Here is a 23,959-nt window from a genome sequence, read left to right on the forward strand (position 1 = left end):
CATGTGAAAGGATCGATGAATATGCAGCTCACTTAGCGGTGACACTGTGCCCTAGGACCGTGCATGACCCCATAAAGCTAGAGCACTCTCTCATCAAAATTCTTGCTCCAAAAAGCAACACTAGGTGCCCTCTGACATGGAAATCCATCAGCAGAACCATTCTCCTTTCTAATATGAGCATATGTGAAATGGAATATATATCCTACCTGTGGAGCTTGTAAGTCCCTTCAGGGACGAGGTTAAAGGTGGGTCGTTATTTCCATTTTAGAAAGTGATCTTGAAATTCTTTGTTTATGTCAGTGGCGTGTCTGATTGAGCTTGTCCATATCATGCCCTAATCTAGACTTCATTGGAATTTTACTTTGCCTCTTACAAACAGTGAGAGTGGGTTAATTCATTTTAGACATCAGACATTAAGAAGTTTATTTTCAGTAGTTTAGAATTCTGTTTGTGCCATGTCTCTGCTTAACAAACTTCAATATGATGAGGTTTCTAGGAGTTACATTTTAGCCTATGCTTTGCGGGTAGTTCTTTGCATCGGGGGCTTTAAAGTTCATCTGTTTTGGACCGAGCTGAACTCTGTTGTAGAATTTGGAAGGGAATGATCCTAGGCTAAGGATTTTAGATGGCAAGCAACCAAAAAGACCCAGGAAAATTAGGACTGTGTGTGCAGGCTGACTCTTTATAAGGCTCACGTCTATTTTTTCAGGAAGCCAAGAGAATAAGACAGTTTCATGGACTATTTACATACATTCCGTGGATTAACTGAATTTTTCATCTTTTCTTTATTGATGTCATTTGGTTTCATGATGCTATAATTATGGACCAGACAGTAACTATTAATTTAATATTATTATGAACACATAATGAATGTCAGGGAAGGTGAGATGCTGCTTTTATTTTTTGTCTTTATGAGACAGGGTCTTACTATGCAGTTCAGGCTTATCTTGAACTCACTTTGGAGCCCAGGCTGGTATCAAACTCACAGTGATCCTCCTGCCTCAGCCTCCAGAGTGCTGGGGTTACAGGTGTGCACCACCACGCCTGGCGAGATGCTTCTTTTGTGTGTGTTTCTTTTTAACACAGTAGCTAGAACTCCTGAATGTTCTCAAATGGAAATCTAGACTGCACTCAACCCCTCCTCCTCCTTTGGAAAATTTCCTATTGAGGTTACCTAAAATATTCCAACTCATCTTTTAAGATATAAATGAGCTATCACCTCCTTTTGGAATTTTTAAGAAGCTAATGGTAGAACTGGGGCATTTTTTTCCCTGTGCTGTGTGGTACCACACATAGTTCCTTGCTCTAAAATGGGGTTTGTTACATGGGTACAACTACTCAGTCTGTATCTCTTGAGTTCCTCATGGCAACAATGACAAGAAAAAAAAAAAGAATGACATTTGAAAACAGATGGATGCAGGGTAAAAGAAAATGCTTATTATGTGTTTGATTAACTAATGATTGAATGAAGAAAGACCCACATAATTTTATAGGTTCCATCAAATCACTGTTTGCATTTTATAAACTTAGATGAAGACAGCAAGCACTCCTCCAGCAGTAGTACGAAAGAGTCTATGAAAGTAAAAAGATGTGAAGTATATTTTCAAATTCATACATTTATTATATGCAGGTCAGAACACTTCTAAGTGAAGACAGAAGAGAGGCGACGGCTTAAATTAATGAGAGTGACTTTCCCCCCTTGTTACAGACAATATCAGGATACTTTCTTAAAAACAAACCAATAAAACTAGTCTTTGAAGGTTCTTATTCTGTCCTTCCCTTATTAGTTATGTTGCTCTGAGTCTCAGTATTGTTTTTAGATCCCACCTTCTTTTAGAGTTGTCATGAGAGTGAAATTGTAATAATGCTTATAAAGCTCCTACCATCACTGGTTGCCATTTTTAGTACAGAACTGGAATCTCTCTAACTCTTAGTTTGTGGCATTTGTTAGTGAGTTATCCCTAATCCCTTCCCTGTCCTCAGTTTTTCAAATTCAATAGAAATTCATTTCGCAGAGAATCCTCAAACATAGAAGAAAGGATAAAGAAACTTCTGAGATCCCTGATCCCCACAGAATCCTGTCCATGATGGTCTCTGAACAGCGCTTTGATCCTTTAAAAAGAGAATACATAGATACAAAATATAGCTGCTGTTATTTTCTACATGTTCTTTGACCTAGAGGACAAGAAGATAAGATGCACATTTCTGAAGATGCTCATTTCATTTATACTTTATTTTTGCCCATCTGTCAATGAATTAGTCTTTAATTTGGACTGAGCCATTTTGGTATTTCAAAACAAACAAACATTTAGAAACAGCACAGAAAAATGTCATCATGGATTTTAATATATTTACTATGCTTTATTTTGGAAGATTTTGATATGCAAAGTTTCTGTTGAAATGCAGAGGAGGTTGCCGCCATTGATTTGAGAACTAAAAATAAGATGTAGTCATGTTCTTCTTCCTTTTTTTTTTTTTTTTTTTTCATTATTTGAGTAATTGTACGGTAGAGAGCTAAATGACAAGGAAAACAGAATGCTAAAAAGCAGCACTGGGTAAGCTGCCCAGGCCAGGCAATCATCACCATGGACCCCATCCAGCCCAAAATAGCCTTGCTGAGCATCTGAGCAAGCGCAGCTGTGGAGGCTTTCCCCCAGTACCAAGGGGGCACCCGACTGGCAGCCACAGGATGCCTTATAGCCACTAAAGGCCAATATTTGCTGAGCAGCAGACACACTGTCTCCTGGCAGCTCTTTCTACCCTGGTATGGAAGTAATGCCTTACAGGGATGGAAGGAAGGTTTACATCCCCATTACTGTCTTTCTCCACTTCTCTGACCTTTTTGTCTAACTTTCTAGCTCAAAACTTCATCTTTTGTTCTGTGCAATCCCTACCTCATCAAAGGGGCTATGGTACTGTAACTCCCTGAAACAGTCTTCTTTTACTTCTTTTGGCCTCTCAAACTCCTATTTATCTAGTACATCACACCTTCCTTGTTGTAATTACACATGGTCACACTCTCCTTGCCTTTAGCACTGTAGGTCTTTTAGAATCTGTTTTTCCACCTCTACTGCAAGCTCCTTGGAGGAAGGTCTTATTTGTCACTGAAGCCTCCAGTGACTACTAACATAACATACATCATACATGAAGTATGCAATCATTTAATGAAAGAATGAATAAATGGGTGACCTAGGGAGTTGTTGGACCAGGAGATGAAATTTTCCTTTTAAATGCAGAAGTATCCCTTGGTACCTTTACTTTCCAGGAGGGGTTTTTCATGGTTCCTCAGATTCTGTAAATGTTCTCGCTCAAGGGTGCTAAAATTAAATCCAAAGAAAGAACAAGAAGCTATACTTAGCAGAAACCTGATTTTTTTCATGGTTTTCCTGTCTGTATGTACTTCTTCTACTTTCCGCACTGCACTTATTTTTTTTAGTGTCTCTGGAGCCTTGATTCTAGACCTCATAGGATCCATTTTGGCCATTCCATGCCTCCCATGTGATATAACAACATTAGATAGTTTCTTTTGGACTTACCTCCAAGCTCAATTTTGCTTATGCTTATTATTCTGACTTGCAAAGTCCTACTGAGATGAATGGGATGTTTTTCAAGGCACTTTCCTTTGGGATATGGTGAAAAGGGACTGATCCTAAATAACGAGAAGTCGTATAATTGAGTGGACTGTGATGATGAGGCAGAAACTATCACCGAACAACAGCTCTGCTCTTCTTCCATGAGAGGGAGAGGCAGAGCGATTGCTTCTGTCCCTGGTAAAGAGCTTTTAACCCTTTCAGACTTTCAGGGTGCATAGCAGCTGAATAATCTCCCCAAAAGCTTATGAGTTTATGTTTAATGATTGACAAGTCAACAGTACTTTTCTACCTTTCTGAAGGAAGCAGATATGTTAAGAATGGGCAGAAATTTTAGTTAGGAAAAACTGTTGAGAGGAGTCAAAACTTATCTATGGGATAATATTTTCTTCCAGTAAAACAAAGAGGAAATTTGTGGGCAGGGAAGAGGGACTCTTAGGTATGGTCCCCAGTTCTACCTCTGGCCTATTGCCGAGGTTTACTTTGGGCAGAAGTGGTAAAACTTCCTGTGCCAATTTCCTGGGACAGAATGGGATTAGAGGCCCTTTATTTGCATCTGCACACATTGCTCAAAGGTATGCTGAAGACCAATCAGCTCCTTATATTGGTGGGAAAAAGACAAAATGAGTGAAAGATGGAGTTTTGGAAAACCACCACAAAGACAGCAAAGGTAAGATAAATCAGGGGAAGCTACATAGAGACACTGGGATATTTTCACATTATATTATCTCCTGTCCTCTTTTCCTCTCTGCTCCAGGTAAAAGAAGAGTGGTTAGAAAAGTCACAACATTCTGAGGACACCTAAATCTGTGGTGTGTCAGCCTTCATTGTACGCATCCTGGTCTCTGGTCCTCTTAGTGACTTCACAGGGAAGCCTCTCTTCATTTCAGGCCCCTGTCTAGGCTGGACCTCGCTTTATCCACTGCATGTGCTCTGTCCTGGGAACCCACTTCTTACTTGCTTTTACACAGTTAGCCTCCTTGCTCTTTTCTATTTTCTTATTGCCTCCTTGCCTGCTGCTTCCGTATATGATTGATCACTGTAAAGATTTTTACAGAAGTATAGTGCAGGTCTGAACCAGACTGACTCATATTCTGGCTCTGTAACTTAATAGCATTAGGATCTTAGGCAAATTCTTAAACATATTTGTGTAAAGTAGGGCTAATAAACATATTTGTAATTTCTGCTTATCTATGGTTTCATTTTCTGTGACTTCTCTCATAGACAATGACAAACATTAAAAAATTTAAATTCTAGCAATAAAAGATTCATAAGTTTTAAAATTTGTTTAAATTGTGGCATTCTGAGAATATAATGACTCTCCTGACCCACTGCTTCATCCCACATGGGGCACAAATCATCTCTTCATCTAGCGTATTCATGCTGTCTGTACTACAGATCCACTAACCACTTAGAAGCTATCTCAGTTATCCTGCAATTTCAGATATCCCCTAGGGGTCTTGGAACATAGCCACCATTGACAAAGGTATGTGTATATGCATGTTTTGGGATTAGGCATACTAATATATGAAAATGTTTTAAAATAGTATCTAGTACATAGTACATGCTTAAAACATGATAGTATTGTTATTCTTGGAATGATTTTGGTGATCCATTGTATCTAAAGGTTTTGTGTTGACAAAATCGAACAAAGATGATTATATTTTTTTCTGGATGTAGGGATGAATTAATATACAGTAAAGTCAATATTTAATATGCAGCAAGTTTAACGGATGCACAAAATAGTTTTCCAGGTTAAAAACAGAAAAGTATGTAAGCCATTTGCACTGTTGTCTTCTTGCAAAGATGGAATTAAAAGACTACTTGTATGTAGGGTCCATATTCAGATACTAACTTACTTTTTAGTTGTGTATTGTAGGTTCATATTTAAGTGTTTCATTAGAACCTCAGCTATCATAGTGAAATAGGTAAGAACATGAGCTTTGAACTCAGGTAGTTGAGTTTCAATCCTGAACTTGCAATTTACTACCTGTGTGACGATATGCAAACCATTTAAATTCTCAATGTCCATTGGTTTTCTCATCTGTAAAACAGAGACACTAATGCCTCCCACAGGGTTTGCCATTATAATGAAGTGAGATACTGCATGTAAATCATTTTGATGCCAGGAGTAAAGAAAGTATTCCACAGGAAAAGCTGTACTGCAATCTTCTGCAGGGGCAATATTCACATTGTATTCTATATAAATAACATCCCTCAGACTTATGTTATAGTGGATCCTGATGCAAAAATTGATATCTACTAATATTGTCACAATATTATAGGTAGGAAAAGTACCTGTAAGTCAGAAATGCATGCAAATTTGCTATTCTTCTGCCAAATATGTAAACAGAAACAAAATCACCCAAACTAGTATATTAGATTTTATTACATATTGTCTTTCTAACTCACCAATTAATATCGGGGCACTTTCCTGAATGTGTGCTGTATTTATCAATGATCAAGATGATGACTCTTACAAAATTTAATAGGGGAAAGAGCAGACGTCATCCCTTATTGCTGGATGTCCTGGTTGCCAGTGCGTGATCCAGGCACATGGGTATTATAGGCGGTTCTTTCAGGAGGTAGCACCAGGACACCAGTAGTATTTTGCAAGAAGGATCCTTGGCTTTGCCTGTGGAGAAGAGAATGTGATCCCCAGCTGGGAGCCAAACCACAAGCATGTGAGCAGTGCCTGGAGCTTGGTCTCTGCCCAAGTACATGTAGGGGAGTGGAAAAGACAGGGAACCTTTGTAAAATGATGCAGCTCACATGCAGAGACACCAGGTCTGGTGTCACACTCTACCTTGGTCCAAGGAGAAAATGCAGCAGCAGCTGTTTCTTGACCTAGAATCTTCTCCACTGGAAAGGGATTCTACTCATCCATTTCCTAGATCTGGGGGGATCAGGCAATCCGTTTAACCTGGCTATGCAACAGTTTCTTCATTTATAAGTGGAGGTTTATAATAACTGCTTGGCCTATATCATACTGTCTGACCCACAGTGATTTCCCAATCACTGTTTGTTGTAAATCTAAGCAGTAGGATTGGCTTCACCAGCGTGGGCTACGCATTGAGTTATGTCTCTTCATATCTGAATTTTTCCACAGAGAGTCTCAGGTGCCACTGTTAGCAGGAGGTCAAATGAAATCTCTCCACCATCTCACAGATCACAGTCTTAGTTGTTCTAGACAACTAATGGTTGATTTGGTCCAAAGGGCTCGGTGTATTGTTTTAAGTGCAAGGCTGAGGGAAAGAAACAGATACCATGCTGTCAGTGGTCCCCATTACTTCAGTTGTTACTGTACAATGTCACCTTTGATGTTGACCCCACAGAGCACAGTTGAGGCTGGTCTTTTGCTGTGAAAGGGTCGTTTATGCTGCGGAGCTCTATACAGACCCAGTGATGTCCTCTTATTTGTGTCCTACGTAACCAATTCTCCTGCTCACCCCCCAACACTAAGTCAGTGCATCTCATGGGCATTATACCCAGACAGGATAGCAGGCACGGGGTTCCCAGAGCCATCCTTCCCCAAGTCACCCCAGTGAGGCTCTCATCCTTCTCTGGGTCCTTTTTAGGGACCTTCTTAGTGGAGACTGGCCCATTCTAATGGAGGGATTTCAATAGTTTTGGATATCAAATGGGACCTTTGAACTTTTCTTTCCTGGAGTCTCCACAGCCCTTACGTCAAATTGATCACCTGTTCCACATGAACAGCTCTGCATAGCAAAGGACACTGAGAGTCACTCTCTTTGTTAGGCCACACAGGACACATTACATCCTTCCCTGATGGAAGTTCTGCCTGTGGGCCTCGTAGTTACATAGCTAGAGAAAGGCTTGTGCTGCCTACCCCCTTCCCCGCAGATGAGTTGCTGACAGCACCGATACCTTGGGGCACATGAATAATTAAGTGATGTATATAAAAATACTTTCTAAACTAGAGAAAGTTAATACTTTCTATACAAAGTAAGCCATTATGACTATTATTAAATGGGCAGAGATATTTTATACACATGGTACAAGCACAGCCAGCTCTAGTAAACTTCAGGTGCCAACCAGAATGTGGTTTGAAATAAAATACTATTTAGCATCTAAGAATATGCCAGGCCAGTAAGCTATTCTCCTTAATATTAAGTTGTGTTTCTTTTCATTCATGTGTTCCTTGCTTTCTTCTGTCATACATGTTCACATCAGTTTCTCTTGCTTCAACTCCATAAACTCTTCTTCTTTTTTTTTTTTTTTTGTCTTTTCTTCCGGTACCAGGAATCGAACTCACGACCTTGCACTTGTGGGGCAGGCGCTTTGCCACTGATCTAAATCCCCAGCCCCTCAACTCCATAAACTCTTAAAAGTGTGCAGTGAGCCGGTGATGGCCAACAAACCAAGCAATGTGTAGACAGGAGAAGGAAACTGCAAAAACGTACTCCTGGACATGGATGCAAATAGTAGTAATAATATGTACTAGATGCACCTACCCTATCTATCTTATCTAATCCTCAAACACAGGACTTTCTTTTTACACAGGAGGGGAAGCAGGTGATGGTGGGAGACTTCAGGGACAGGTGCAAGCCCACAGGGCTCCGGAGTAGCCAGAGAAAGAGGCCAGCTTCTTCTTTTGTTTTCTCATGTAGCACTCTGCCTGGATTCTGGAAAGGGAATGACCCCCACTTTGAAAAAAATGGCACAGGGCTTTCAGATATTTTGGCACCAAAATAACTGGGAAGAAACTCCAGGCAGTGGGTCCAATTCCTTCCTGCTGAGTGTTGTTTTCTTTTTGGTATTTCCTCATTTTTATCCCAGTAGAGTCACTACTTAGGGGGAAGAGTCCCCACCTGGCCAGGATGAGTATCTTTCTGCTTGAAATATCTGTCTAATGCCAGCAGCTTACACAAGAGCTACTTCAACTCCTAGATCCTGCATGCTGCTGCCTTTCCCCTCTTCTGGTTAAGACTCTATGGCCTTTGTTGGGGAAACCCTGGACCACAATGCCCTGAATCTCAGAGCTTAAGTACACTGGCAAAAATAGTTTCAGTTTGACCCATTGGAATTCTAGGTTCCTTGATTGATTTCCAATAAAATGTCTTTCAACTCAATGCAATTTTTAGTTCTCAGTGTTTAAAAATTATTTCATCAAATTCCCAAACCAGTTTGTTTTCATTACCTCCATTGTAAATTGGAATGTTTGGTCTGCTGCCATTTATAGCCTTTTTGTTTAGTTGCTAATATTTCTCCACTTCCATGTCATTTTTGTTATGCTTTTTCGCATTCAGTTGTGTTTTCTCAAAGATCAAATCAGGGACACAAACCTTCTGCAGCTTATTAGCTGTGTGAGTCTAGATAACTTGCTCTCTATCTCTGAGCTTCAGTCCTTGAAATGGGAAGAGTGACATTACCTCCTTGTAGGCAAGGCAAGAATGGACTGGATTATTCTCTACTGAGCGGGGCACAATGACCCTGGCTTGAGACATGGTCTATTGTTCTCTCTCATCTCATGTATTTAGATCCTTTAGTTTTTATTGATTAGTACCTTTGGATATTATCCATCTATTCCCCATAACTTCGTATCATCATTGCTTTTACTTGTGCAGCTTGCTCATTCCATTTATGGAATAAATGAATCCCTTTGCCTTCTTTCCACGTATTACTACCATTACCACCAACCCTAACAGGACCGCGATGACTATTTCCTACATATCTACAATATGTCTGACTTTGGGCTAAGTGTAAACCATTATCTCCGTAATTCTTTTTAACAGTCCTAACAGTTGTGTATTATTTTTCTCATTTTGTGCATAGGATACTGGCTCCGCACAGTAAAATAGCTTTTCTGAGGTCACATGCTAAAAAGTGGTGGCTCCAGACTTTGGACTGAGGTATTTGTAACTGCAAAGATCATCAGACCTTCTTTGGCTTCCCAGTCGCTATTATTTATAGAGCACCTACCACTTATTAGCCACTTAGCATATATCACTTTTTTTTTTAATTCTCATGCAGTCTTGTAAATTAGGCATTATTTTTCCATTTTACTGCTGAGGACAATAAAGCTTAGAGAGAGAGGTTAGGTAAGTATGCCAGAGGCACACAGCCAATAAATGTTCTCAAATCCAATGTCAGATGACCTCCCTTCTCGTTTCCTTTCTGCTCCCTGCCTTGTGAATGAATCAGTAAGTGAATGGGTCACCTTCCCCTCTTCCCCTTTTCCACTATTCTTTGCTTCCTTTATTCTCCTTTTCAAAAAAGTATGTGACTTTACTTTTCAAATTAAAAATCTAAAACATGCTGGAAGTTAAAAAAGAAAGGTGTGAGAGAGAGTACAGAAAAGCACAAACAGAACAGAGGCAGTCTGGAATAACCTTCTACCCAGAGGTGACCGTTTCCTTTCCCTTTTTTCCCTCCCTCTTTTCCTGCCCTTGCTCTTGCCTCTGTTAGCCAAGAGTCACATTCCTTTTCTACCTCTTCTAGCACAGACTCCCTTTGGGGGTCCGAGTTGTCCTGCTGTGGCACTTGGCATAACGTGTGACACACACATTTGCAAAACTAATCAACTGTGGAAGGGACAGAGAGTCCCAGCACAAGCCACGAAAGGCAGCGACCTCCACCGCGGCCAATTCCCTTTGCCTAGCCCCAGAGGTGGGGCTAGCAGGCGACACCCTGTAACGGAGCCCCAGCTGCCCTCACTGGGACTGTGGAGCAACAGAGGCCCTAGCAACGGAAAATGCCACAGGACACTCCACGCGGCGGCATGTGCAGGGCGCCTCTGGGAGCCTTTCGTTCTAAGCCAAAGTTCAGCTGAAGGGCAGTAGCCAAGCCAGAGAGTCATGTGGCTCTCATGTTGGTTAGTGTGTCACTTTGAACAGCTCTTATCTGATATTATTATGACTAAGTCAGTGCTGACAGCAGGGGACAGATTATAAGGGTCATGTGATGATTATTTAAGGCTTCACTGAATGCATTGCGTGGCTAATATTAACCCATTCTTTCCAGGATCACTTTCTCATGGGACTTCGTCCCTTGAGAGTCTGGACAGGGAGACCAGGAAAAGAAACACAAAGTCCTCTGCATTCCAAAGAGTTCTACTGGCTCCTATTTGGAGGCCTTGTGAGCCATGAATTAATTGTGTCCCTATAGCTTGAGTGGTATATGCTCTTTGGGCTTAAAAAAAAAAATCAATGGTGAAGGTTGTTCATATTTCAAAACCTTTCTTTTCTTACACCTTGTACTGAAAAAATTCGGTGCCTTTGTCACTGTTGTTGTTAAGGTTGATCTTTAAGATATTAGAGAGCTGCATTGAAGTCCTAGCTAGAGAAATAGTCCTTCAGTGTTGTACCTAAATGTCAACGGGGAGAGGGCGTTACTCCCCAAGAGATGATTGGCATCTTGGATGGTGCAAAGCAAGCACAAGAAGTGCTGTTATTTATTATTTATATGCTGCTCTATGTGTACATGGAATGGCACAATGGTAGGAGGCTGCACAAGGGCCGTGACACCAAAAATCAGATTCACAGAGTAGCTCACATGGCAGAGAGGGATTTTGTCTGCTTGAAGCCATGTGCAGCAATATAAATGGTCTTTATGTTTGGATGAAAAGGAATTTCAAATCTGATTTGGAGACATGCAAGTAAATGAAACAGAATGTCTGGGTGAAAATGCAGATGTTATCATTGACAGATGCCCAGGTTGCTAAAGTACAGACATGTTCAGTGTGATATCCAGGAATGCCAGACAATGGTATGGGCAAACTTACAGGAGACATTGGACAATAGCCATGCTTTGAGGGGTTCTTTGAGGAGTTTAGGCTCTTCTTATGACTCTGCTGTAAAATGGAGTAATAATAATGCCGCCTTCATAGGATTGTTAAAAAGATTTAATGAGAAGAGCCTTATAAAGGCTTAGCCTAGGGCAAATGAGTGCTTCATAAAAGGTGCCAGGTATTATCTGAGTTATCATTCCTGTTATTGTTATTATCTGTAGGCAAATGGTCTACAACAGAAGGCAGCAAAATTTGAGTGCAAACTTGAAATGTTGACATTTCCAGGATGGTTTCCACCTTGGGGCCACTTCAGCCTTTTCCTGTGGAGGGTAAAACCATTGCCAATCTTTCTTTCTCCTTTCACTATGGGTTCTATGCTTCTTCCTTTCAGTAAAGAGCCTGACACTGTATCTATTATCAACATTGAGTGGTGTTTATACACTGCTGCTATGGATGGGCCAGAACCACTTTTACACCTTACTGGAGGAACTCAGGACGCAGCACCAGCCTCACCCCAGTGTGCCGAGCAATTCAGCTCTGGCCCCAAATTTGCATATTCTGCTCAACCTTATAATGACATGTGGTTAACTTGATCATTAAATTTATATCCTTAGGCTACAGCATCCTTGGCTCATTATTAGATCATATTTTTATGTGAGCACACCCTTGAGAGTTTCATCTTTTCTTCTCAAACTACTCATCTGAGTTTTCTTTCTAATACAGGTAGCATGTTATCTCATTTTACAGCAATGCTTTGGGATCTTTTACAGATTGGTGTTCTGTGTACCTCCTTGAATGACCTAATGTTTAATCATTTTGGTGTGCTCCTTATTTTTTATTTAACAATCTTTGTTGATTGCTTCTTTTGTGCCAGGTGCTTTTCCAGGGCCTGGGAAGACAGTAGAAAAAGAGACCAGAAACCTAGAATAATTTTTCTGCCTCCGTTCTTCCACCACAAATTGTGGAATTTTCTTTCTAATGAAATTCTACCGTGTGGGAGCTGCACACAGGAACAATGACCCTTAGAGGAAGAAAAAAAAAAAAAGACTCTGAAAACAGACCAGATGCTTTTGAGTGACTCTTGAATTCTGATTGATCAGAGCAAGACTGATATTCAACTGGGATGCACTGTTATGGTCATACTGGTTGAAAGATTGAGATGCCAGTTGGTAAAGAGATGAGGCACAGGCTTCCTCAGGGCCTATTCCTCTTGACTGTGCCTCTGCTTTTGGAGCTTCTTGTCTGCCCCAATGTCCAGTAACCAGAGGATTAACCATTGTCTTAGCAGAGTCTCTAGGGCACATTCAAGTGAATTCGTGTCCATTTCATACTGATTGTTATACCTATGATTGTGTGTGTGTGTGTGTGTGTGTTATTAGAGATTGAACCCAGCCCCTTGACCCTGAGCTAAAACCCCATCTGTTTTTGTTTTCTGAATTTTGAGACAAGGTCTTGTTAAATCACTAAACTTACCAGGTGTGGCACATATTCCTCCTGTCTTACTGTCCCAGAGAGCTAAGATTACAGGTGTGCACCACCATGTCTGGCCCCATGAATGTTTTTGAGTTATATCCTGATGTCAGTCTTGTAAGATTAGTCTCAGTTGAGGACAGTGTAGTGCAATTGAAAACCCTGGTCAGGATCAAAATTCTATCCCTTCTGATTTGTGTGGCATTGGGTGGGTTATTCTCTTCCCAGAATACTAGGGGCTAGTGCAAGGATAAATTAATTCAGACATGTAAAACACTGAGAACAGAGTTTCAACATGGTAGGTGTTCAGGAAAAATTACTTATTCATTATTCCACTATTAAAAAATTTGGGTGAACCCATGCTCAAGTCATGTAAGATTGGTTTCAAAAAATGTGAAACTTCACTAATTTCAAAAAGGAAAAATTATAAAGGAACCATGAATCTTTTCTTGGTGGTCATCAAACATGTGAAGTGTTTGTGTTACTGGTATGATAATGTAGATCTTTAAAACATTCAGGTGAAGATAGGTGTTAATTTATTGAGAGAACAAATGTACTAAATAATTATTTATTGTTGTATGTATGGAATATGTGGAGTTGAATCTTTTCTTTTCAGTGAGTTTATTGTCTAGAGTGTTCACAGAAGCATGAATGCACTAGGCTGGGTACAGTGATAAAGGAGAACACCAGAAACTAGAGGAGTTCTGAGCAGAAAGTCTCCAGGGGTCAGTGAAACATCCTACAAGAATGGATATCTGGACTGATTCTTAAAGAAAGAAGAATGCTAGACAAGGAAAGAGGGCCCAAAAGGATTTTAGGGACAGTGTGAGCTAAGGCATGACAAAGGAAGTGGGACGCTCTTTTGGAAGCTGAAAGTAGGAAGAGACACAAAGGCAGGCTAGAGGCATGGCTGGGGCCAGCTTGGAGATGGCCCCTCTGCCATAGTCAAGAGCACTTGAGTCAAGGAAGTGGTGGAATGTGGCCAGAGTTGTGTTTTGGAGCGATCACTGGGGTGTGAGGATCAGGGCTTGAACTTATATATTTATAAGGAATGGAAAGGAAGGGAGTGATTTCAGAATGAGGAACCGTTAAACGAGAGGACTACATGTTTGTTTTGAGTGGACTGTGTTACTCCTTTCCAACTGATACAGAGCACAGAGAGTGAGGCAGCGGAGTTTTGGATGAACATTAAGGTCCATTAAGGTATATTTTTAGTTTCCCTGGACCTGCAAGGTTGTCGGTGGTCAGCAGCCAGCTGGCTCTGAGGCTGCAAGGAAGTTGTCTGGGCTGGAGAGGTGGATCCTGGAAGCACCACTGGAACGATGGCAGTTAAAACTTGGAGAGACCATGAGAGGCCAAGGAAGAACGGGAAGAGCTAACAGAGTAGGCTGAGACCAGAATTACAACAGACACCGATGTCTAAGGGATGGGCATCTGAAAAATAGAATCTAAAGAGGCTGGAAACCAGGCTAACAAAGCAGGACGAAATTCAACTTGAGGAAGGCCAGGCAGAAGTACAACCATGTGAAATGAATGCCAAAGTCTCGGCATCATCCTTCCTGGGGAACTTTATGGGTTTGCATCTTTATGCAAACTGCCCACATTAAAGATTTCTCTTCCCACCCCCAGCCGTTATTTTTCTTTCCTTACTTCTTTCTTTTTTAATATCAGGTTTTACTACAGGTAGCTGTCTAGCCCTAAACTGATTTTTTCCCCTTTTTGCCTGTAGACTAAAACCAAAGTATAAAGTGGAGCATGAAAAATGATCCTATTGTGTCTCCTCACATCTCACCCCTCCAGTGAAAACTGGACTCATAAAACCTTTCATTTGAGTCCTGGATTGAGTTTAGGTCAATTCTTCTTTTTAACTGAATCCATTCCATTTTCTCTCATCATCCTTCAAATATGTTCTTTTGCTGCTCTTTCACATCCTTTTATGAAATGTTTGTCCTAAATCTCTTTTATTTTGAGTGGCACTTATAAACTGGAGTCTAGCACAGAGCAGATGTATTCATTTAATAGTTTGCTTTGATGGCTCCTTTAAGAGGCCTTATAATCTTTATATTTTACCATTGGGTGTGGGATTTTATGCTCCTTTAACAGGTGTATTACCTTCATCAGATGTTTTCATTTTAAGCTGTTGACTTATAAACACATGGCCTGCGGGGATTGGCGTGCAGACGGTTTGCTCTCTTACAGATTTATTCTCTCATTCATTTTTGTATTTAGTGCAGGGAAGCCTAGATTGATTGATAATGACAGTTCATTGGTAAAAAGAAAATTGGCTCTTTCAGTGACCAATATAATTGTTTCCTACAGTTGACAAAGGGTCAGGGAAAGATCACTCATATTGAGAGGATTTTTTAAAACATTAATTAAAAACAAAGTGGTTCCAGCCCATCCGTAGTTCTCCAGGTCTGTGGTTTAGGAGAAAGTTGTGCTTATATATTCCTTCTGAGGACACTTGGAGCTTTGTCTTGGAATATCTTTCATTGTTCAAGGCTTTCGCACTCTTCCAAAGACAATATATTTGACTTCAAATTGACATGTCCTGATCCTATGCACTAGGAATCCATCATGCTTCTATAAAAGACAGGAGTGGAGAAAAGGCTGCCCTCCCATTGGGTATACCAAGGGGGCCTGAACAGGACAGTCTTACATGAAATCTGTGATCCCCATGGACTGTAACCAGCGGCCCCATCTTTTGTAAGTTTTGGTGAGGTGAATGAAGGGAGGAATTCAATGAGCCATTAGATGAGCAGCTTGGTCCTGCCAGGTGCTGGTGCTGCATGGAGGTTTGGGTATGCAAAGGAGAAACTGTCCCAGAGCCTTCTGACCTGGAGTGTTTGTAAGAAAAGATCTAAAATAAAAGGTTTTCCCTTTACTTTTTGCCTTGGATGCTACTATAGACATTAATTGAGCAATTCTTCCTGCATGTCCCTGACAGTCTCTGAAAAAGGCTCAGGGCATCTCATAAGAAGGGTAGAGCAAAGCATTTGTCAGCACAGAGAGGGAGGATCAGAAGTTTAAGACTGCCCCGCTTAGGGTGCAGTGTGTTCTGTAGTACTGTAAAATGAATGTGAAGATCCAGCCAATCTCCTGTGACTGATTATCTTCCTCATAAAAGCACTGTGAGTGATCCAACATGCTCTGGCATCATTTCTACCTGTGCCCAGGAGGGGCCAGGGCTGAGCCAGCATTGCAATGGAATTGCCCAGGTTTCCTGGATGCAAAGGGCATCTCCTCTTAGTGAAGAATGGGAGGATGGCCAGCCCTGGAAAGAAAGTGCATGACTTCCTCTTGCATTCTACCATGTGGTCTGTCAAGAGTAAACAAAGGGGAGCCAACAGGAGCAGAGAGAATGACAGCATGAAGAAAATCTCGAAGGAGGGAGGAGAGGTAAAAGAAAGGAGGCTGGCAAAGTACTCTGAAAATAAACTTTTTGGGAAATATTTTATCTTAAAGGAGAGAATGTGATAGCTGTCTCCCTTTGCCATCTCAGAAGGTCAAGTTAAAATTTTACTTCAGTACAACTGGAGCATTTTTGTAATCTATTTATAGATATGCATCGATCAGGGTACATACATTCCTTCCTTCTTATTCCTTTTCCCTCTATCTTATTCTGGTAGCTCTTTGATGATTTCCTTTTTTTAGTTTATTGGTACATTTCAGATATACATACTGATCATCAACATAGGGGAACCTGTACTTGATATATTTTGATTCCTCTTTCCTAGTAGTCATTTTTTAAAATATTTTTTGGAGGGATATCAAAGCCATCTGTGAACTGAGTGTTTTTCCCTATAGAATCATGAATTCCTTGAGGAGAGCAGCCAGAATTATTTACTTTTTGCTTTCATCACTAGCATCCAGGCTTTGCACAGTCCTGTGTCTCACAGGAGACACTTATTTAGTGAATGCATGAGTAAGAGAACAAATAAAGGAGTGATTGAGCAACCGAGAAAGTTATGAATGGACAGACAGATAGTGGAATCAAATTGTTTTCCCGTCGGTGAGTCACGTATACAGCCACATTTCTCAGTTGCCTCTGTGGACTTGTATGAATTTACACTCTTGGCATAATTCTGTACCTCAGTCTACTGCCTACCCAGTGTCTTTGGTAATAGTCCTCTCATTCAGGAAACCAGGGGAAAATCAGTTACTAGAGGTAAGGAACTTTGATACCCTTTTGCAAAACAAACAAACAAAGCAACAACAAAAAGCAGAAAGCAGTCAAGCAAGTAAAACAAAAACCCCAGTGTACTGCAGGCACTATTATTTTCAGAAAAAATAAACTGGGCTTGAACAGCACCAGAGGAGTTAAAGGCAGCCAACAAAATGAAAAACAAAAGCTCCTGGGGAAAAGTCAAGAACTAGAAAACGCAATAGTTAGCTGATAAAATGTCTGCTTTGGTTTCGGCCAACTTCCTTGAACCTTGCCCCACTGCAGTGGCCCCCAGTAGAAGTGGAAAAGAGGTGCCAGTGATAAATCACCCTGCCACGAAACAACACAAACTTTAGTAAATTGCATGTGGAGGCCAGAGCGGGGACAATAATGGTTCGGCAGGGGCCAGCAAGCAGGCCCCAGGGGGGTGGGATATTCGGCCCTCCTTAGCCACAGGGTGCCTTCTGCTCATTCATAGGTGGAGAATGAGTGGGGTGGTTTTCATTGAAATATTCCACTGTATCTGTCAAGAGTCAACCAAACAAGCACCCCGAAAGCTACAACGCTGGCTGAAACCTTCACCTCAAACCCAGAGTCAGAGACAGCGTAGACGACCCCAGTCAACTGTTACTTTTCAACATTATAAAAGACAAAAAGGAAAGCAAATTAACTGAATTCATAAAACTAATCCCAAAACTTGAGAGAGTTAAAAAATATTCTTTACCAAAGCAGCTTAACTGTTGTGTGAACACATCTATTCCTCCGCTGTTACGGGGGTAGGGGGAAGAAAGTAGGAAAAATCCTTCAATTGTTATAGAAATTCAGACCACACCTGGGTGTGTACCTGCATATTTTGGTGAGGAGGTGAAGTTGTCTCGGAGATGTTCTCTCCTTGATGTGATGGGCTGTCGAGGGCTCCCTATCTTCTGCTGGATGCCGAAGCAAAGTAATATACTTTTCTCCACCTGGAATCAATTTCTTTTTCAGTGCCAAACACCTTGTCCGTAAGAGGCCTATTCTAACATACCTAACATTTCTACCTTGCCCTGAGAGATCAATGCTGTTTGTGTACCATGTCCCCTATCAGACTGCAAATTCCATAAGGTCAAAATCCATCTCTGATTACCAGGGCATCTTTCTCTGCTCTGCCCATCTCCTGGCATGGGAGGAACACTTATGAACACACTGCGTATTCGATAAACATCTGTGGAATAAGTGAGTTATATTACCCCCTGTTTCTATGCTCCCTAGTATTTTGAACAGGACACTAATTCTGGGGCCAGTAGAGGGATTCTACTTAAGTGAATGCCATATTTTGCTTAAAACCATAGAATTACTATTTTTTTCTGCAGGACTGTACTTCCTTTTAAAAGCCAAGTTCAAATAATTCCTCCTCCCCCACAAACTAAATCACCAAATATGCACCCGTAGACGGCCCTTGCTTTTAGTATCCACTCCTGTGCTTTTTCCAACAAATTCTGGAGGCTCCCCCCACAAACTGCGCTTATCTTGTTAACCCCTCCCCTCCTACCTGCCTGTGCTTGATGAGTTCTGAACATTTTCAGACAGTTCCGTTGTTGCCAGTGAAATGTCAAACAAAATGGTGTTCAGTGTGCCTGGGGGTTTTACATGAGGAGCTGCCTGGCACCCTGGTGTGGGCTGCATAGCGCATTTTCCGCGTAAGGGCAGCCAACTCCAATCCCACTCCTGGCTCAGACTGAGAACTGGAGCCGCTGCCGGAAGAAACAGATTTAAATGACAAGGTGTTTTATCCACATGCGTTTCTCTTTGTGGAGACTTTCTGTGGAGCTGAAGAATCTCTTCTCATTCAGTTCAATTTCTTACACACAGACACAGACACACACACACACACACACACACACACACACACACACACACCACCCCTGTCCAGCCCCACTTACACTCTTGGTTCTCTAAGGACAAGAGTTGGGTTGTTTACTATTTTCCCAGGGTACAAAGTCTTGAAGAGCTTAATTGTGGATGTAATCTGAAGAATCAAAGTCAGCCTCATTCCTCAGAAGAAAGGGGCGAGTGTGGGAGAAAGGAATTGGTCCTCGCTTAGCGGTGCCCAAAGCAATGTGGCCCACTCCTTTCCCTTTGAGAAAGGAGGTGGGAGGGGCGGGTGGGTGGCGGGAGGACTCCATTGTCCTTTTAATAGAGGATTCCCTGATCTTCTGGGTTCGCCTTGGTGGCTCCTTATTGTTTACTGAGGGGTTGCTGGTCTATCAGCAGAGAGGGCATTCTGGTTAGGACAGGTTCTGCTGGTGGCTGGAACTGGTTTGAAGAATGGGTGGAACCTCTTTGCTTCTTCCAAACAGGAGCCGGAGTTATTCCAACAGCAGAGGGAAGACAGAGGCTGGGGATGCAGCATTGTGGGAGATGGAACCATAGCCAAAACTTCCACCATTTTCCACTTTCTGAGGCTGGAGAAGAGATGAGATTAGGGAGATGAGAAGAGGAAAGTTGGGTGGGAAAAGGAAAAGACAAGGTGAAAGATTTCAGTGTTCTTCAAAGAGAAGTTTAGGGCTTCAGGGAAATCTAACAGATTTCTCCAGGGATTGTTTGTGCCAGAATCAAATCACCAAAGGGCATGAAGGTGTTGCTAGCCCCATCTCGGGCTGTGTTTCCCTCAATGCATTTGCAAGCTGCTGGCCATGTCTTGCTTCCTGAAGGGTAATAGTTTAATGGGAGTGAATGGCCAATCAAAATCTTGAAACAGAGTAAAAACAAACTACCACCCTGAGCACTAGGATAGACCTTAACTTTGGTTCCATTTTTGTCTTTTTAAAGGACTTAGATCAAGGCAGCAGCAGGGCAGCTCTCTTGGAAAAGGACTGCCCGGTCGCTCCCCGAGTTAGTTCGTCACCTGCAGTGCAGAACACAGTCCCAAGAGTGGAAGCTTCTCTGCACTTGATCTTAACCCATACCATTATATTTATGATGTGCCTTTGAACACTTTATGTTTTATCTTTTCAAATCAATAGATTGTTTTTGACAGATTGTGATAGGATGTCTTTATGCACATCACTCTTCTTGCTGAGTTAAAAATTATAGTCTCTAAAGTGATTTCATTTACATTTGATCCTCTGTGGACCTTTAGGGTCAAACAGAGCACGTCAGACCTTTTGAATCTCTGCTCTTTTCTTAGCCTCTCACCCACTGCTGGCGATGCCCGTGTCCCTGTTCCCATTGTCTTCTGGAATATGCTGGCTTCTCTTGTATTCTCTTAGCAGAGTCTTTTATTAGCAAGGACCGTGCAGTGCTGATGAGATTCTTCTGATCTGATCCAGGTTTCAGGTACTTTTTCTTTGTCCTCCATTTGCTCTCTATGTGCTCTCCTAAGCTACTTTATCAGGGCATGAAAAAGGGAGAACATTCTGTCAATAACAATATTTTATCTAGGGCTCCTGACCAATTAGTGTAAGGGCCATCACTCAAATCCTATTTTCTATTAGTAAGAAGGTGGACTTTTTTTAAAGGGCTGAAGCAAGAGGAGAGAATCACCATTCATTTATTGGGAAGTTAGAATAGAGAGTAAGTAAAAGCTGAACTGCCTCTCAAGGGGATTTACAATTCACTTCTTTTTTAAAGGGGAAAAAAAATCCCTCATTTTATTAGATGAAAAGAGATATTGCAAACTGCAAAAGTCTTCCCTGAAGCACAATAGCCTCTAAGATGTGGAGAATCATTGAATGGTAGTTTGATTTAAGACCTTGGAGATTTTCTATAACCACCTCTCTATTTTAGAGATGGAGAAACTGAGGTCTGACATATTTATTTGTAGGATTTTATCCAAAGTGGTGAATGAACACCTCGAATGTAAAGACAGGTTGTTAGGGCTCTGAGACAGACCTTTCCCCAGTGCAGTCTATAAAACTTATTTGGTGAGTGTTTCTGAGGTCACTACCAGCATGCTCAGTGCTGTACAGGCTAAGAAGAATGAAGAGACGTGCCCTCAAGGAGCTTCATGGTTTATTTATTTATTTTTAAATGAAGATATTCAAATGAAAAAATTAGAGAAGGGTAAAGCTTGACATGTACTCTCAGGCACATCACTCAGTATTCGTCACGTTGGACTGTGATGGATAAAATAGGCGGACCCTAAAATAAGTCACAGGAACCAGTAGAATACTGTCATGTAGCATTACCAGGAAGGACAGAGAAGCAGGGTTGGGATAAAATATGTGAAAAAGGAATGGCAAATACTTGATACTCAAACTACTTTCCTCTCTATTCATGGCAGCCATCCCTCATTGCTTACAATACTTTTCCTACAATGGAGATGTGGTCAAATCTTTTTATTAGTATTATTTTTAGTATTTTGTGTAGCCAGTATAAAATATTTAGAACATGCAGGGAACAAGGAAACTTATGTGCTAACCTCCATATTAGATCTACCTGGCTAGAGTGATGTATTCCTATTTTAATATTAGGAGATAAAAACAGCAAGCCCTACCCTTGGTAGTTATAAATAGTATTTGTCACGATGATCCATTGTGAAAAGGTCTGAAATGTTTATGCATAGTCTATTTGAATTTAAATTATTTTTGTCACGTTGGACCTTTCCAAATGTAGCGCTTACTGCAGTACCTGATTCATGTTGGTCATACAGTAAATATTTGTTGAATGAATGAAACTCACAGAGGAGTTAATTGTAGCCTTGAAGAGGTGAAAGGCCAGAATTTTATAAGCTGAATCCATCCACCTCACGCTGGGATCAGAGCCAAGGAACAGCACATCGCAATATATCTCAATGTATAAACTGCTTTCTTTCGTAAAATTGGTATCAGCGGGGCCCTCCGTTTCCTGCCATGCACATTTGCTCTTAAGTCACAACATTAATTAATAGAGAAAATTTATTGTTAAGAAAAGAGAAGCAATTCTAATTTACTTGTTGTCATGAATTTGGATATCCTGTCTGACTCCATCCCTCTCACAAGTAATGCAGCAGGTTTTCAGTGAATATATTTGCACTTTTAATTGCAGTTTTGAATCAATGAAATTGTAAAATACATGAGATTGGAGGTTTCAGTCTTTCTTTTAACTGCTCACTCACAAGAAAACATTTCTGAAGTATCTACTCTTTGTAGCATTCTGATAGGCAAAAGGAGTGGTGCAGAGAAGGGAAGGTATGGTTTGTAAGCTGAAGGAGCTCAGAACAGAGGGACACTGGCATAAATCAAAACAGCTCCAAAATCCACCAGTTCCAACACGTATACTGTCTATGGGAGTTACTTAGTAAGTACTTATGCACCTCATTTTTTTTTTATTCCTTATATCCTCAATATGGGGTTAGCAAATATATTTCATCTCTGCTGTCTGTTCCAATGGCTTCAGAATGGCCACGTGGAGTTCATTGTCAAAAAGTCCGAGGCCACACGGAGATTCTGGGGAAAAGGGAAGCAATCCTTGAGTGATGTCAGTGTGTGTGGAAAGGAGGGGGAGGAAGCCTGCGTCAGGGAAAAGTGCACAGTCTTTGTACTGAGAAACCGGCTCTGGGGAATAGTCCTCAACACTGTGCCCTCGTTCTGATTCCATAGTTCATGTGGTTCGTTGTGTTCAGAAGTGGAATCCCTAAATGTCATGCTTTTTAAATGGTGATGTGTGTATGACTAGGTCGAAGTATGACTTCTGTGGGGTTAAAGACATAGAAGAAGAACTTTCAAAGCATTAATAGTAATGTCTAGATAGATGTTTAATTTTAAAATGATAGTGATGATAAGTAACATTAGTGTATTGCTTTAGAGTGCATAAAGCACTTTCACAAATTGGAAACAACCTCACTATGTATGAATGGAATATTGGCAAAATAAATCAAGGTATTTGCATACGGTGGGATACTAGGTAGCTATTACAATAGAACCATGTAGGGCTTTATGTGCTGATATAGTGCCACAGTAAGTTTTTTTAAAAACAGGGTACAGAGCAGTATAGGGTATACATATATATAACTTGGTTTGAAAATTCTGTTTTCACAAGAACACAAGTACACGTGATTATGTAGAAAAATGTAGAAATTTATACAAGAAAATGCTAATAGAGATTCTGAATGTTGGGATACAGGGATTTTTTCTTTCACTTTTCTGTATTTTTACATTTTCTAAAACCTTCATAGTGAATATTTCTCATTTCCATGAAAATATACATGTAAGTGATGCATTTTAAACTTAAGCGCATTATCAATTTTTAAGGTCAGTTGATCTTTACAACTGCCGCATAGATAATTATTATCCATGTTTTAGAAACAAAGGGTATGAGTCAAAGTAACTGCTAACAGTTATTATTTTTATGTACCAGACAGCGTTCTGGTTTACAGATTGAGATAGAGACCAAGACTGAGACTGAGACAGGGGTAGGATGGGGTAGGGTGGGGTAGGGGTAAGGATAGATGCTCATTTTCTTTTCATAGCCATCCTTTGAGGTCAGCATTATCTTAATCGAAATTCTATGGATGACCCAAGTGAGGCACAGCAAAGTTAAGTAAGTTGTCAAAAGTCACAAAGCTCATAACCTTGTAAGTGGCAGAGCCATATTCAAAGCCAAGCCACTAGGTCACTTGATGTTGGAATCTGTGTAATTCGGGTATGCCCCATGGGCTGGTAGGAGGCACAGGGAGCGCGTGGTAGGTTAGGTAGCTGAAGTCAGACCTTTATGCACCACATTTTGTTCCCTTGCCACTGTCATTTGCATGTACATTTCATTTATGCTGATCGTGAATTGTTAGGTTAGTATTTCCTCACCCTGACGTAGCCTCTTGTAGCCTATTGTAATTTCTGTAAGGAATCTCATGATAAATTTCTCCAGCAATTCAGAATTAGGAATAAAATATCTCTCCCTATTTCTTTCTCTCCTCCTACCATTCCGTTCCTTTCCCTCTTCCCCCCCCATCCCTTCCCCTCCTCCTTCTCCCTCCCCTACTCCCTCCCTCTCTGTCTCTCTGTCTATCTCTCTCTCTCTCTCTCT

At 41.0% G+C, this 23,959-nt stretch overlaps 1 protein-coding gene and 1 long non-coding RNA gene across 2 annotated transcripts in view; one reads left to right on the forward strand and one right to left on the reverse strand.

Moving 5' to 3' along the window:
- Nucleotides 1-17,944, reverse strand: part of LOC102027183 — a 33,611-nt gene extending 15,667 nt beyond the window's left edge. Inside the window, exon 1 of the long non-coding RNA XR_263741.1 lies at nt 17,820-17,944. This is a non-coding gene — a long non-coding RNA (uncharacterized LOC102027183). The remainder of the gene's footprint in view (nt 1-17,819) is intronic.
- Nucleotides 1-23,959, forward strand: part of Ppargc1a (peroxisome proliferator-activated receptor gamma, coactivator 1 alpha) — a 644,980-nt gene that overhangs the window by 500,310 nt on the left and 120,711 nt on the right. The gene's annotated exons all lie outside the window — the stretch shown is intronic.

Source organism: Chinchilla lanigera, unplaced genomic scaffold (genome assembly GCF_000276665.1).
Source record: "Chinchilla lanigera isolate Chin_1 unplaced genomic scaffold, ChiLan1.0 scaffold00079, whole genome shotgun sequence".
NCBI classification, from domain to species: Eukaryota; Metazoa; Chordata; class Mammalia; order Rodentia; family Chinchillidae; genus Chinchilla; species Chinchilla lanigera.